A 13,420-nucleotide genomic window follows, 5' to 3' on the forward strand; every position below is an offset into this window, starting at 1 on the left:
GTTTGTGGAGTTTGTCACAAAGGAAGCCAAGATAGCCTGCAATCCAGTGACATCTCTGCATGCACTAAAATCAAGTGAAGGTCACACGACAAGACCTTCAAAAATCAGGAGTATTGGTGCAAAGGTGCTAGCAAGTAGCACTGGTGGGAGGGCAGATGTTACAAAATGCATCTTTTGTGAGAAGCTAGGGCATGACCTCCATGTATGCCGGAAATTTATGGAAAAGGCTGTTGCTGAACGAGTCAAGTTTATACAGACTACAAGGCTATGCTTTGGATGTTTGAAGACAGGCCACCACTCAAAGGCTTGTGAAAGCAGAAGTGTCTGTGAAACCTGTAAGAGGAAACATCCAACTTGTCTACACGAGGACCGTGTTAAAGAAAGAAAAGAAGGACAATCTAAGGATTCAAATGAACGTGGGAAATGGAAACAACCATTAAAGGAAGTGGACAAATCGAAGGAAAGTAAAGAGGTTCCAACTGAAGCAACATCTAACAAGGTTACACAAGGCGTTATGAGCACTCATACTTCTACCATCATTCCAGTGTGGCTATCCACAGTAAGTGAACCAGATTCTGAAGTATTGATTTATGCCCTTCTGGATACCCAGAGTGATACGACCTTCATGCTCCAAGAAGTAGCAGATGTTCTTAACACAGAAAAGAAACCAGTGCAACTGAAATTGTCCACAATGTCCTCAAGAAGTACAATCATACCATGTCAAAGATTGACTGGTCTGCAGGTGAGAGGGTTTTACTCTCCAAAGAAAATTTCACTCCCTGTGACCTACTCAAGAGATTTCATCCCTGCTAACAAGGCACATATTCCCACACCCAAGACTGCAAGAGCATGGTCACATTTGGAGCATATTGCAGAGAAGATTGCTCCTCAACAGACCTGCGACATTGGCCTTCTTGTAGGTTACAATTGTCCACAAGCACTCTTACCAAGAGAAGTAGTGTCTGGGGAAGATGGTCAGCCATTTGCTCAAAGAACAGACCTCGGCTGGAGCATAGTTGGCTATAGCAATCCCTGTTTTGACAATGGTGATGCTATCGGACTAAGTAATAGAATTGTTGTCAAACAAGTGACACCAAGTTCTGGTCAAAGTCTTGCAAATGAAGTACGATACATATGTCAGAGTCAAATTAAAGAGCTGGTCACACCACCAGATGTACTCAAATTGCTTGAGTCAGACTTCAATGAAAGATCAGTAGAGGACCATCACATCTCGCAAGACGACCTGAGGTTTTTGCAAATAATGGAGGATGGTATTCGACAGAAGGACGACAGTCATTATGAAATGCCTCTGCCATTCAGGGAAGACAAGCCACAATTGCCAGACAATAAGCGGTGCGCTATTCATCGTCTCAAATGCTTGGAAAAACGACTTAAGAGAGATGAACAATACTACAAGGATTATGTAGCATTCATGACAGAAACAATTAGTCGCGGAGATGCTGAAAGGGTCCCAATTGATGAGCTAAACAACCAACCCGTGTGGTACATCCCACACCATGGCGTGTATCATCCCCAGAAACCAACAAAGATTCGAGTTGTCTTCGATTGTTCAGCAAGGTTCCAAGACATGTCACTGAACGATTACTTGTTAACTGGTCCTGAACTGACCAATGCCTTAGTTGGTGTCCTCTGCCGATTTCGTATGGCTCCAATAGCTGTAATGTGCGACATTGAGCGTATGTTTCATCAGTTTCACGTCAAGGCAGAGGATCAAGACTATCTGAGGTTCCTCTGGTGGGACGAAGGTAATCTCGAGGCTCAACCTGCAGTGTACAGGATGAGGGTGCACTTGTTTGGGGCCGCATCATCACCTGGCTGTGCCAACTTTGGCTTGAAGCACATAGCAGCCCAAGGTCAAGATCGCTTCAGTGAAGCTTCCATGAAGTTCATAGAAAGGAATTTCTATGTTGATGACGGACTTACAAGTGTATCAACTGTGGATGAAGCAATACAGCTGGTCAGAGAAGCGAGGCAACTATGTTGTACTGGCAAGTTGCGGTTGCACAAGTTCATATCTAACAGTCAGCAAGTTATGGCATCAATTCCAAAGGAAGAATGTGCTGTTGGGGCCAATAACTTGGACATGGATTTGGGAGAAACACACATTGAAAGAGCCCTTGGAGTTCAATGGTGTGTTACATCAGACCATTTCCAGTTCAGAGTAATTGTCAAAGAACAGCCACTCTCTAGAAGAGGAATTTTGTCAACAGTTGCTTCTATTTATGACCCACTTGGATTTATTGCTCCATTTGTTCTTATGGGGAAGAAAGTTCTGCAACAGATGTGTCGCGAAAGAGTCGGCTGGGATGACCCACTCCCTGATGATCTACGACCACAATGGGAGTCTTGGCTTTTGGAGTTACCACATTTGGCTGACATAAGAATCCCGCGCTGCCATGTTCCACATACGTTTGGGAAGGTTCAACGGTATGAACTCCATCACTTTGCTGACGCAAGTGTAACAGGATATGGGGAATGCACTTACCTCAGGGTGACCAGTGCATCGGGTGAAGTTCATTGTTCGTTGGTCATGGGCAAGGCAAGGGTCACTCCTACAAAGATCACCACAATCCCAAGGCTTGAACTGACAGCAGCTGTTGTAGCAGTCCGAACAAGTGACTTGCTTAAGAAAGAATTGGAGATCAAGGATCTAGAGGAATACTTCTGGACAGACTCAAGAGTGGTACTTGGGTACATTAATAACGAGGCGCGACGTTTCCACGTGTTCGTGGCAAATCGCATACAGCGTATCAAGCAAAGCACAAACCCTAGGCAATGGAACCATGTGAGCTCGGAAGACAATCCAGCAGATCATGCTTCCAGAGGTCTTATGGCTAAAGAGCTAATCGCTTCCAATTGGTTTACTGGTCCAAAGTTTATATGGCAGAATAAGATTCAGAGTAGAGATGCTAAGGTGGGAGAAGTTGCCATCGACGATCCAGAGCTTCGGAAGGCCCAAGTCTTTAAGACTCAGGCCAAGGAAGAATCACTGCTAATTGACCGTATCCAAAGGTTTTCAGACTGGGGAAGAGCTGTAAAGGCTATCGCTAGGCTGAAACGATTTGCCAAGGAAATCAAAGGTTTACAGCCAAAGACCTGTAAGGCAACAAGTCTGGAAGAAAGGAAAGAAGCAGAACTTACCATCATTCGAATGGTGCAGGAATCCGCCTTTCCTGAAGAGATCCAAAGCCTGCAACAAAATGAAGAAGTTAGTACCAAAAACAAGACTAACAGATTACATAATTAAACCCATTCTTAGACGAACATGGTGTTCTCAGGGTGGGTGGAACGCTTGGAGCATGCTGCATTGCATCCAGATGTGAAACATCCAGTCATCTTGCCCAGGAAGAGCCATGTGTCGGTCTTTACTTATTAAGCACTATCATGAAAAGATACAACACCAGGGTCGAGGTATGACTCTGAATGAGCTAAGATCAAATGGTGTCTGGATTGTGGGTGGCAGCAGTGCGGTGTCCTCTTACATCTATAAGTGCACAAAATGCAGAAAGTTCAGAAGATCTGTTGAGGTACAAAGAATGGCCAACCTACCTCCAGAACGCTTGGAAGCAACACCACCATTTGTTTATTGCGGAATGGATTGCTTTGGGCCGTTCTATGTCAAAGAAGGAAGGAAGGAGATGAAGCGTTATGGACTGTTACTTACCTGTATGTGCTCTCGCGCTATACACATAGAAATGCTGGATGACCTAAGTACCGATGCATTCATCAATGCTCTACGTGCCTTCATCGCAATTCGTGGTCCAGTTCGTCAGCTTAGATCGGATCAAGGCACTAACTTTGTCGGTGCAAGGCATGAGTTAACTGAAGCGTTGAAGGACATGAATCAAGAATGTGTAAAGGAGTTAGGTTGCGAGTTTGTAATGAACACCCCAGCAGCAAGCCACATGGGTGGGAGTCTGGGAAAGGCAAATTAGGACAATTCGAAGCGTGTTGACATCCATTTTGGATCAGTCATCACGCAGACTTGACAGTTCATCTTTACGAACCTACCTCTACGAAGTCATGGCTATAGTTAATAGCAGGCCCTTAACTACTGAACATCTGAATGATCCATCTGGACCACAGCCCCTTACACCGAATCATATTTTGACAATGAAGTCATCAGTAATCTTCCCACCACCTGGGAAGTTTGTTAAGGAAGACCTTTACCTGCGAAAAAGATGGCGCAGAGTTCAGTACCTGACCAACGAATTCTGGTCGCGATGGAAAAGGGAATATCTGCTAAATTTGCAACAAAGGCAGAAATGGCATAAGAAATGCAGAAATGCAAAGATTGATGATGTAGTGATAGTAAAAGATGACACTGCACCACGTAACCAGTGGAAATTGGCAAGAGTTATTGACGTTTATCCTGGAGCAGATGGACATGTAAGAAAAGTGAAGTTGTTGATTGGAGATTCAACACTGGATTCAAAGGGCAAACGAACAATCAGAAAGCCACTCCACCTTGAAAGACCCATTCAGAAGACGGTGACACTGATTGAAGCAGACGGATAGTCATGCTACGTGTCTCCACCTTACCTTGGGGTAGTTCTTAGTTATAATAATAAACTAAATAGTTAAGGTTTGATAAGTTTATGAAAAGGAAAAAGAGTTTGATTTTGAAGTAGATGAAGGAAATCAGAGGTGATTTGGTGGGAGTGTAACTGCCAGAGAGTTTTTGTGTTTATTATTTTTGATTAACACATTTTCTTGATTATTTTATTTTAAGCATACTGTTGAGGTAATGTACATTTGCCATTATTACTGTCATTATGTAATTGCTGAATGCAAGTGTAGGAATTGGAATGTGTTGCACTGGGGAATTGAATTGGTGGCACACATTTGACCAAGCAGGTGGCAGCCACGGCAGTCCTGTGTAGCATGCTCATACAACATCAGCATCATTAGTGCTCATTGATAGTTAAGAAGTTAAAGTTTAAGGTTTAAAGAAAGCTAAGAAAATGACAACAAGTTTCACCTACTCCCCTTTGGTTGTGCGGCCAATGAGGTATGTGTATATGTCATTTCAATTTATATTACGTTTAGCTATATGTTTCATTGTGTAGTGTGTAAATTCATATGTTTTTATGTCTTTTTAGTTCTCAAGGCAAAGCAAGACCTTATGTATGTTGTACATACAATAAATTGCCTGTCAAAAGAATTCGCAAGTTGTCATTGAACCGGGGGGAGCTACAACGGGTGAACAAACAGCAGTGACACAGCACACACACAGACACACACACACACACGCACACACACACAGAACACAGAACACAGAACACACACACCGAGTTATGGCCTAGTGGTCATGTGTGAGGCCTTTGTGTCTCAACCCCAGACATTAACCAGGTGTGGTCGCGATGTACCTGCCTTTCTTTCAGTTACCGGCCGCCACAGAGACTGCATCAGAGATAACAATAGTCTCTCTGTCTTTAAAAAAAACCTCTTTGTGTTGTTTCATTGTTAATGTTTGCCTAAAATATGGATACACAAGGGCTATTACTCTGCACACAAATACACACAATGCAATAGGCTCTGGTCGGAAGTTCACATTTCTTCTCAATTTTGATATGGGAGCAGTGTTAAGATCTGCCTGTTATACTAAAGGATGACACTGCCCCCTGATGGCGTGGTAGAGGCACTTCACACTCATCACAAAAGAAGAATGAATGTTATCTTTCTACGTCATTACGAGGAACAGTGCTTCTCACACAGTGTTAATTAAGTTTGAATGGAGCAATGGAAGGGTCAAGGCTACTGGACACAGCAGGGTGAAAGAATGAGAGGGTGAAAGAATGAGAGGGTGAAAAGTGAGAGGGTGAAAAGTGAGAGGCACAGAAGTATAAGGGGAGAGAAAGACAGAAAGAGAAAAGAAGAGTGAAAGAGAAAAGAGAGAGAGAGGAAGAGGGAGAGAAAGAGAAAGAGAGAGAAAGGCAGAGGGAGAAAGAGAGAGAGAAAGAGAGAGAGAGGGAGAAAGAGAGAGAGAGGTGGTGGCAGGTGGAGAACAAATAGATGGAAGTCAGTGGAGTGCAGAGGGGGGTGAGCAGGTGAGGGGGTGAGGGGGTGAGGGGTTAGGTTTCCGAGGCGACACGGGCAACTGTGTGGCCCTGGCATGACTATGCTCAGGTCTAGTCAAGAGCCCCGGACCATGACCAACACATTCCCTTTACCTCTGAGAAAGTGCTCAAAAAGCTTGTGTGTGTGAGTCTGTGTCTGTGTGTGTGAGAGTGTCTGTGTGTGTGAGTCTGTGTCTGTGTGTGTGAGAGTGTCTGTGTGTGTGAGTCTGTGTCTGTGTGTGTGAGAGTGTCTGTGTGTGTGAGAGTGTGTGTGTGAGAGAGTGTCTGTGTGTGTGAGAGTGTGTGTGTGTGAGAGAGAGAGAGTGTGTGTGTGTGTCTGAGGGAGAGTGTGTGTGTGTGTGTGTGTGTGAGAGAGAGAGAGAGTGTGTGTGTGAGAGAGAGAGCGAGAGAGAGAGAGAGAAAGAAAGAAAGAGACAGTGTGAGAGTGGCTGGTGCTCAGCGCCTCATTATACCTCTCCTCACATGGGGACCCTCTTCCATCCTGTCTCTCCTGCCGTGGCGACAGACAGACAGTAGCCACTGGCACACCCCAACTCAACATAGACCCAGACTGCTGCTTCTGCTGTGAGTACCCAGTTCCTCTCTGCTGCAGAGAATCTTTCTGTGTGTGTGTGTGTGTGTGTGTGTGTGTGTGTGTGTGTGTGTGTGTGTGTGTGTGTGTGTGTGTGTGTGTGTGTGTGTGTGTATCTGTATCTGTCTGTCTGTGATTGTGTGTGTGTGTCTATTGGTCTCTGTGTGTGTGTGTGTGGGTCTGTGTATATGTGTGTGTCTATCCGTCTCTGTGTGTGTATGTGTGTGTGTGTGTGTGTCTGTCTGACCGATCATCCGTGATTGTGTGTGTTTGGAGGTTGTCTTTTGTTCATATCTCTGTCTGTGTCTCTGTTGAGGGTTGACTTTAGCTGTACTCCGCTGGAGTTTATATGGGCTTTTTGGCTGATGTTCAGGGTGGATTGGGTTGCCTTCAGTAGATTCCACATGGACACGCATGGACACTGCTTGATGTTTAAGTGGTTGATGCCCCTGACTGGTTTCTGTAGATGTGCCTGCAGTGGTCAGGTTAAACTAGTTGCTTTTTTTTACAAGAGACTGTATTCAGTAAACTTCTACATGTCTAATCACATCTTTATGCTAATTCTATTGAAGTGTTTTCTACATGCAATTGTGTGTATGCACTAACATCTGAGAAACATCGGAGTATTGGTGAAGGTGACATTTCTGACAAAGAATAAAACCTACAATGGTTACTGAAAGGTAATCAAAGTGGCTACCACAGGCTTGCCTACCTATGTTTGAGCCCTGTCTGAAAACTGTCTCGTGAACTTTGTCTATATTTCTTAACTGGTTGTTTTTATACTTCCCTATTGCCTTAACCCATTGCCCCTGTGGATAGAAATGATTTATCTTGTGGTCATCAAATTCAAATCAACACCTTTAAGGGTAGCCCAGTTTTTAAGCAAGAGACTATTTCTTGAGATTGTGCCTCCCAAAATCTCAGAGACATTGAGCTGCATCAGACTACCTCTCTGCTTCACTATACAGAATGCATGCCACATTCACTGGCAACCAAAGAATGGTTCGCTTCTTAGTATCAGGGTCTCATTAGTTTATTACATTCCCAGTGTCACCACGACTGCCACCGGATGAAACCCTATTCGCCTGCAGCTCAAGCGCGGGAGCAGTGAGCCTGCAGTGCCAACCCTAGTGTCATTCACAAGAGCCATTAAAACCAGAAAAATACAGTGCAACTTCGCAGATTCAGTTTAGCTTTGCTTTGAGTACGTGGAGGAATTGCAATTTACTATTTACCATTCATATGGTAGTTACTAACACTATTTATATACATGTGTTTGACCATTTTTATGATTGCATTTAACTGATCTGTTGCTCAGAATCTCCTTTGGAAATACCTGGTGCCACCCAAACTAAAATAAAGAATAAAGGCGTGGAAGAGTTGAGAGGCGGTGTTGAGGAGGTGAGGTAGAGGCGGTGTTGAAGAGGTGAGGTAGAGGCGGTGTTGAGGACGTGAGAGGCGGTGTTGAGGAGGTGAGGTAGAGGCGGTGTTGAGGAGGTGAGAGGCGGTGTTGAGGAGGTGAGGTAGAGGCGGTGTTGAGGATGTGAGGTAGAGGCGGTGTTGAGGAGGTGAGAGGTGGTGTTGAGGAGGTGAGGTAGAGGCGGTGTTGAGGAGGTGAGGTAGAGGCGGTGTTGAGGAGGTGAGAGGTGGTGTTGAGGAGGTGAGGTAGAGGCAGTGTTGAGGACGTGAGGTAGAGGCGGTGTTGAGGAGGTGAGGTAGAGGCGGTGTTGAGGACGTGAGGTAGAGGCGATGTTGAGGAGGTGAGGTAGAGGCGGTGTTGAGGAGGTGAGGTAGAGGCGGTGTTGAGGAGGTGAGAGGCGGTGTTGAGGAGTTGAGAGGCGGTGTTGAGGACGTGAGAGGCGGTGTTGAGGAGGTGAGGTAGAGGCGGTGTTGAGGAGTTAAGAGGCGGTGTTGAGGAGGTGAGGTAGAGGCGGTGTTGAGGACGTGAGGTAGAGGCGGTGTTGAGGAGTTAAGAGGCGGTGTTGAGGAGGTGAGGTAGAGGCGGTGTTGAGGACGTGAGAGGCGGTGTTGAGGAGGTGAGGTAGAGGCGGTGTTGAGGAGTTAAGAGGCGGTGTTGAGGAGGTGAGGTAGAGGCGGTGTTGAGGACGTGAGGTAGAGGCGGTCCAGTAAAAAAGAGAGTTTCGGTGGTTTCACAGGCAGTCTATTCTTCACAGGGTCACAGAGACCTCCATTAAGGACTTACCACGGCGGTGTTGAGGAGTTGAGAGGCGGTGTTGAGGAGGTGAGGTGAGAGGTGGTGTTGAGGACGTGAGAGGCGGTGTTGAGGAGGTGAGGTAGAGGCGGTGTTGAGGAGGTGAGGTAGAGGCGGTGTTGAGGAGGTGAGAGGCGGTGTTGAGGAGGTGAGGTAGAGGCGGTGTTGAGGACGTGAGGTAGAGGCGGTGTTGAGGAGGTGAGAGGTGGTGTTGAGGAGGTGAGGTAGAGGCGGTGTTGAGGAGGTGAGAGGCGGTGTTGAGGAGGTGAGGTAGAGGCGATGTTGAGGACGTGAGAGGCGGTGTTGAGGAGGTGAGAGGCGGTGTTGAGGAGGTGAGAGGCGATGTTGAGGACGTGAGGTAGAGGCGGTGTTGAGGAGTTGAGGTAGAGGCGGTGTTGAGGACGTGAGAGGCGGTGAGGAGGTGAGGTAGAGGCGGTGTTGAGGAGGTGAGAGGTGGTGTTGAGGAGGTGAGGTAGAGGCGGTGTTGAGGAGGTGAGGCAGAGGCGGTGTTGAGGAGGTGAGAGGCGGTGTTGAGGAGGTGAGAGGCGGTGTTGAGGAGTTGAGGTAGAGGCGGTGTTGAGGAGTTGAGAGGCGGTGTTGAGGACGTGAGAGGCGGTGTTGAGGAGGTGAGGTAGAGGCGGTGTTGAGGACGTGAGGTAGAGGCGGTGTTGAGGAGTTAAGAGGCGGTGTTGAGGGGGTGAGGTAGAGGCGGTGTTGAGGATGTGAGGTAGAGGCGGTGTTGAGGAGTTAAGAGGCGGTGTTGAGGGGGTGAGGTAGAGGCGGTGTTGAGGACGTGAGGTAGAGGCGGTCCAGTAAAAAAGAGAGTTTCGGTGGTTTCACAGGCAGTCTATTCTTCACAGGGTCACAGAGACCTCCATTAAGGACTTACCACCTGAGCAGCCTCAGCCAGCAGCACCTACAGGAAGGTAAAGAATCAGGCAGACTCAGGTGACAGCAGAGCCTGTCTTGGGTAGTATATAACACATGCACACACACACACACACACACACACACACACACACACACACACAGAGAGAGAGAGAGAGAGAGAGAGAGACACTCCTCATTGTGGCTCTGACACACACTCTCACACACACACACACACACACTCCTCATTGTGGCTCCTACACACACTCTCACACACACAAACACACACACACACTACTCATTGTGGCTCTTACACACACTCTCACACATACACACACACACACACACACTCCTCATTGTGGCTCTTACACACACTCACACACACACACTCACACACACACATCCTATTTCTCTTCCTCCTTTCCCTCACAGACACCTTATCTGCTTTATCTGTAATTTCATATCTCTCCATCAAAGACCCTCTATAATTCAAGACTTCCCCCTTTAGTCAGAGCTGTGTTGCGTGTCTCTGACTGCAGGCCAGTGCTATGGTAGCTTTGTCTAAGGGGCTGAGATGCATACCCTGCATTGCCCCCCATTCACCCTATCTCTTACCTAAGAGGCCTTTCAAGGTCAAGGAGGGGGGAGGTGTTTCTTAAGGGGGGTGGGGGGGTGTTGGGGTGTTGGCAGGGGCCTCCGGAGTGCCAGGGTAAAGTGAGGGGGGATGCATGGCGGCGCCTCTGTCTCTACGGAGACGGGTAAACTGAGTGCCGTGGCTGCGACTTCTGAATGGAGGGGGTGACAATGTCAAGGAGGAGCGAGCCAGTTATGAAGTTATCCTGTCTCTCTCTCTTTCTCTCACATACACACACACACACACACACACACACACACACACACACACACACACACGCTCTCTTTCTCTCACATACACACACACACACTCTCTCTCTCACATACACACACACGCTCTCTCTCTCACATACACACACACACACACACACTCTCTCTCTCTCTCTCTCACACATACACACACACGCTCACTTTCTCTCTCTCTCTCTCACACACACACACGCACACACTCTCACATACACAGACAAGTTATCTTTCTCTCACATACACGCACACACACACAGACACACAAACACACACACACTCTCACATAAACAGACACACTCTCTTTCTTTCACATACACACACACACACACTCTCTCTCTCTCGCTCTCTCATACATACATACACACACACGCTCTCTCTCTCTCACATACACACACACTCTCTCTCTCACACATACACACACACACACACACACACACACGCTCTCTCTCTCTGTCTCTCTCTCTCTCTCACACACACACACACACACTCACATACTTTCTCTCCCTCTCTTTCCCTCTAACTCACACAGAGAAACACACACACACACACACACACACACACACACACACACACACACACTCACACTCCCGAGACTCCTGTCCTCTCTGTGTGAGTGGAGGCCTGGGAGTCTCCTTGCGGCCCATCCCCTGGGTTGACTGAATTTGAGCTTCTGTGAGAAGACGGAGACGGGGAGAAAAGCAATGCAAGAGATAAGACCACTCTATCTTGGGGAGTTGACCACTCCATGCCTTTTGTAGATCTGTCTCCTGTGAATGACTGCTCTCAATGGCTACTCTGTTTAACCTGTCCCAGGCTTTGGATATTTATGTATTTGTTGCCATTGAATGCAGTGGGGTTGGTTAAAATGGGGACATCCTTTTGTCCTTCACAAATGTCCTGATATTCCATAACTTCTTTTCTGCTCAGAGTTGTTGTTTTTTTATATATATATATATATATATTTTCCTGAGGGTATGAATGGAGCATGTTAATGTGCTAGCTAATTAGCCAGTGTGAAGTTTCAGTTACTACATATGCCACATACACACACACACACACACACACACACACACACACACACACACACACACACACACACACACACACACACACACACACACACATACATTTGATACTCTCCGTTGTCCCTTGTGGCCACTCAGTGCAAATACCCCGGTGTGAGTTGAATGCTTCCAGGCAATGTTTACCTGCATTCACAAAACCCAATCCAGCCCATGTAAGGATTAAATAGTGTTTCCCCCGCCCTCCAAACCTCGTCGGAGTAGCTGTGTTTAGGGAACCAGTCCTGGGCCTGAAAGCGCGCAGAGTCAGATAAGCCTTTTGACGGGAGATCGGGTTTAGGCTGCGTCGACTGGGCGAGATTATCGATGTTCTGAAGGGGGTGGGGGTGGGGGTGGGGGGGGGTGGGGCAAAAGCTTTCTTGGAGCCCTCCCAAAGAGATTGGATAGATTCTCTCATTTCGTGTCTGAGGAGATTATTAAGGTAGGGTCGCAATTTCTTTTGTCATCCATAAAGAAGAAAGGAGAGAGAGAGAGAGTGACGAGTTTCATAGAATGAGCCATTTCATTAAAAAGAAACAAATAACAAACACCTTTTATGGTTGCGATGAATACAGAGATCATGGGGTTCTTAATCCTGTTCCCGGAGACCCAGCCGCCTTGCGTGTCTTCCACCTATCCCTGCTCTAGGGATGCATGATTAAAACCAGTGCAATCATAATCAGAATGCTTCAATGCTCTAGATACGCTAAATCAAGAGTAGCATTTCCACCTTAAGGGCAAGCATACAGGCACACAGAGGTAGAGGGCATACAGGCACACTCAGACCTCAGGAGCAGGACTGAGAATGCCTGGAATAGATTCTAAATCATCTATGGAATGTTTCCTGGTAACTAAGGAGACGTAAACTGTGTTTATGTATGTGGGTGTTGAGGCTAAGCCTCAGCATCTTGGGTAGTTACAATACTTGGCGCTTAGGCTCACCTGGGTCTGCAGGGTTAGCTCACCTGAGAGTCTCCGGCCTCGAGTTACACAAGACAGGTTTGCTCATCAGTGCAGCACAAATCAGGCTGTTCAGAGGAAAGTCAGTGACCCAATACAACTGATTAACATTCGGTTAGAAAAGAGGTGCACTCTCTATAAAAAAAAGGCTCCCTTTGAGTTCCTTGGGAAAAGTGACCCAAGACAGTGCTTCGTTTGGCATGTGGCAGGGAGGATAATGAAAGAATTTTTCATTTTTTGGGAACTGGGACTATCCCTTTCCCCACTGGTGCAGCAGTCCAGCAGCACTGGTGTCCAGCAGGCCTGGTGTGGTTGGCTCTCCTCCATCCACTGGGGTGGGATGGATGCTGGAGGAATTCCTCCCATATCAGGTGACTGGTCCCATCGCCCTTTGGTCCAGCTGCCAGAGTTTCCTCTCTCCTCTCCTCCCCTCTCTCCATCCATCTCTCTTTCTACCCCTCCCTCCCCTCCCCTCCCTCACTCACTCTCTTTTTACCTTTTTTTTTTTCTTGCTGCGTTTTGGATGAAGTGACTCGTGAGGGTTCTGTATCCCCTGTCACAATAGCAGCACACACAAGAGAGCCACAGAGAGCCACAGAGAGCCAGAGAGAGAGAGAGAGAGAGAGAGAGGGAGAGAGAGAGAGGCAGAGAGAGAGACAGAGAGAGAGAGAGACAGACAGAGAGAGAGAGAGAGAGAGAGAGCCAGAGAGAGAGAGAGAGAGGCAGAGAGACAGAGAGAGAGAGAGAGAGAGCCAGAGAGAGAGGCAGA

Source organism: Clupea harengus, chromosome 9 (genome assembly GCF_900700415.2).
Source record: "Clupea harengus chromosome 9, Ch_v2.0.2, whole genome shotgun sequence".
Classification (NCBI taxonomy): Eukaryota; Metazoa; Chordata; class Actinopteri; order Clupeiformes; family Clupeidae; genus Clupea; species Clupea harengus.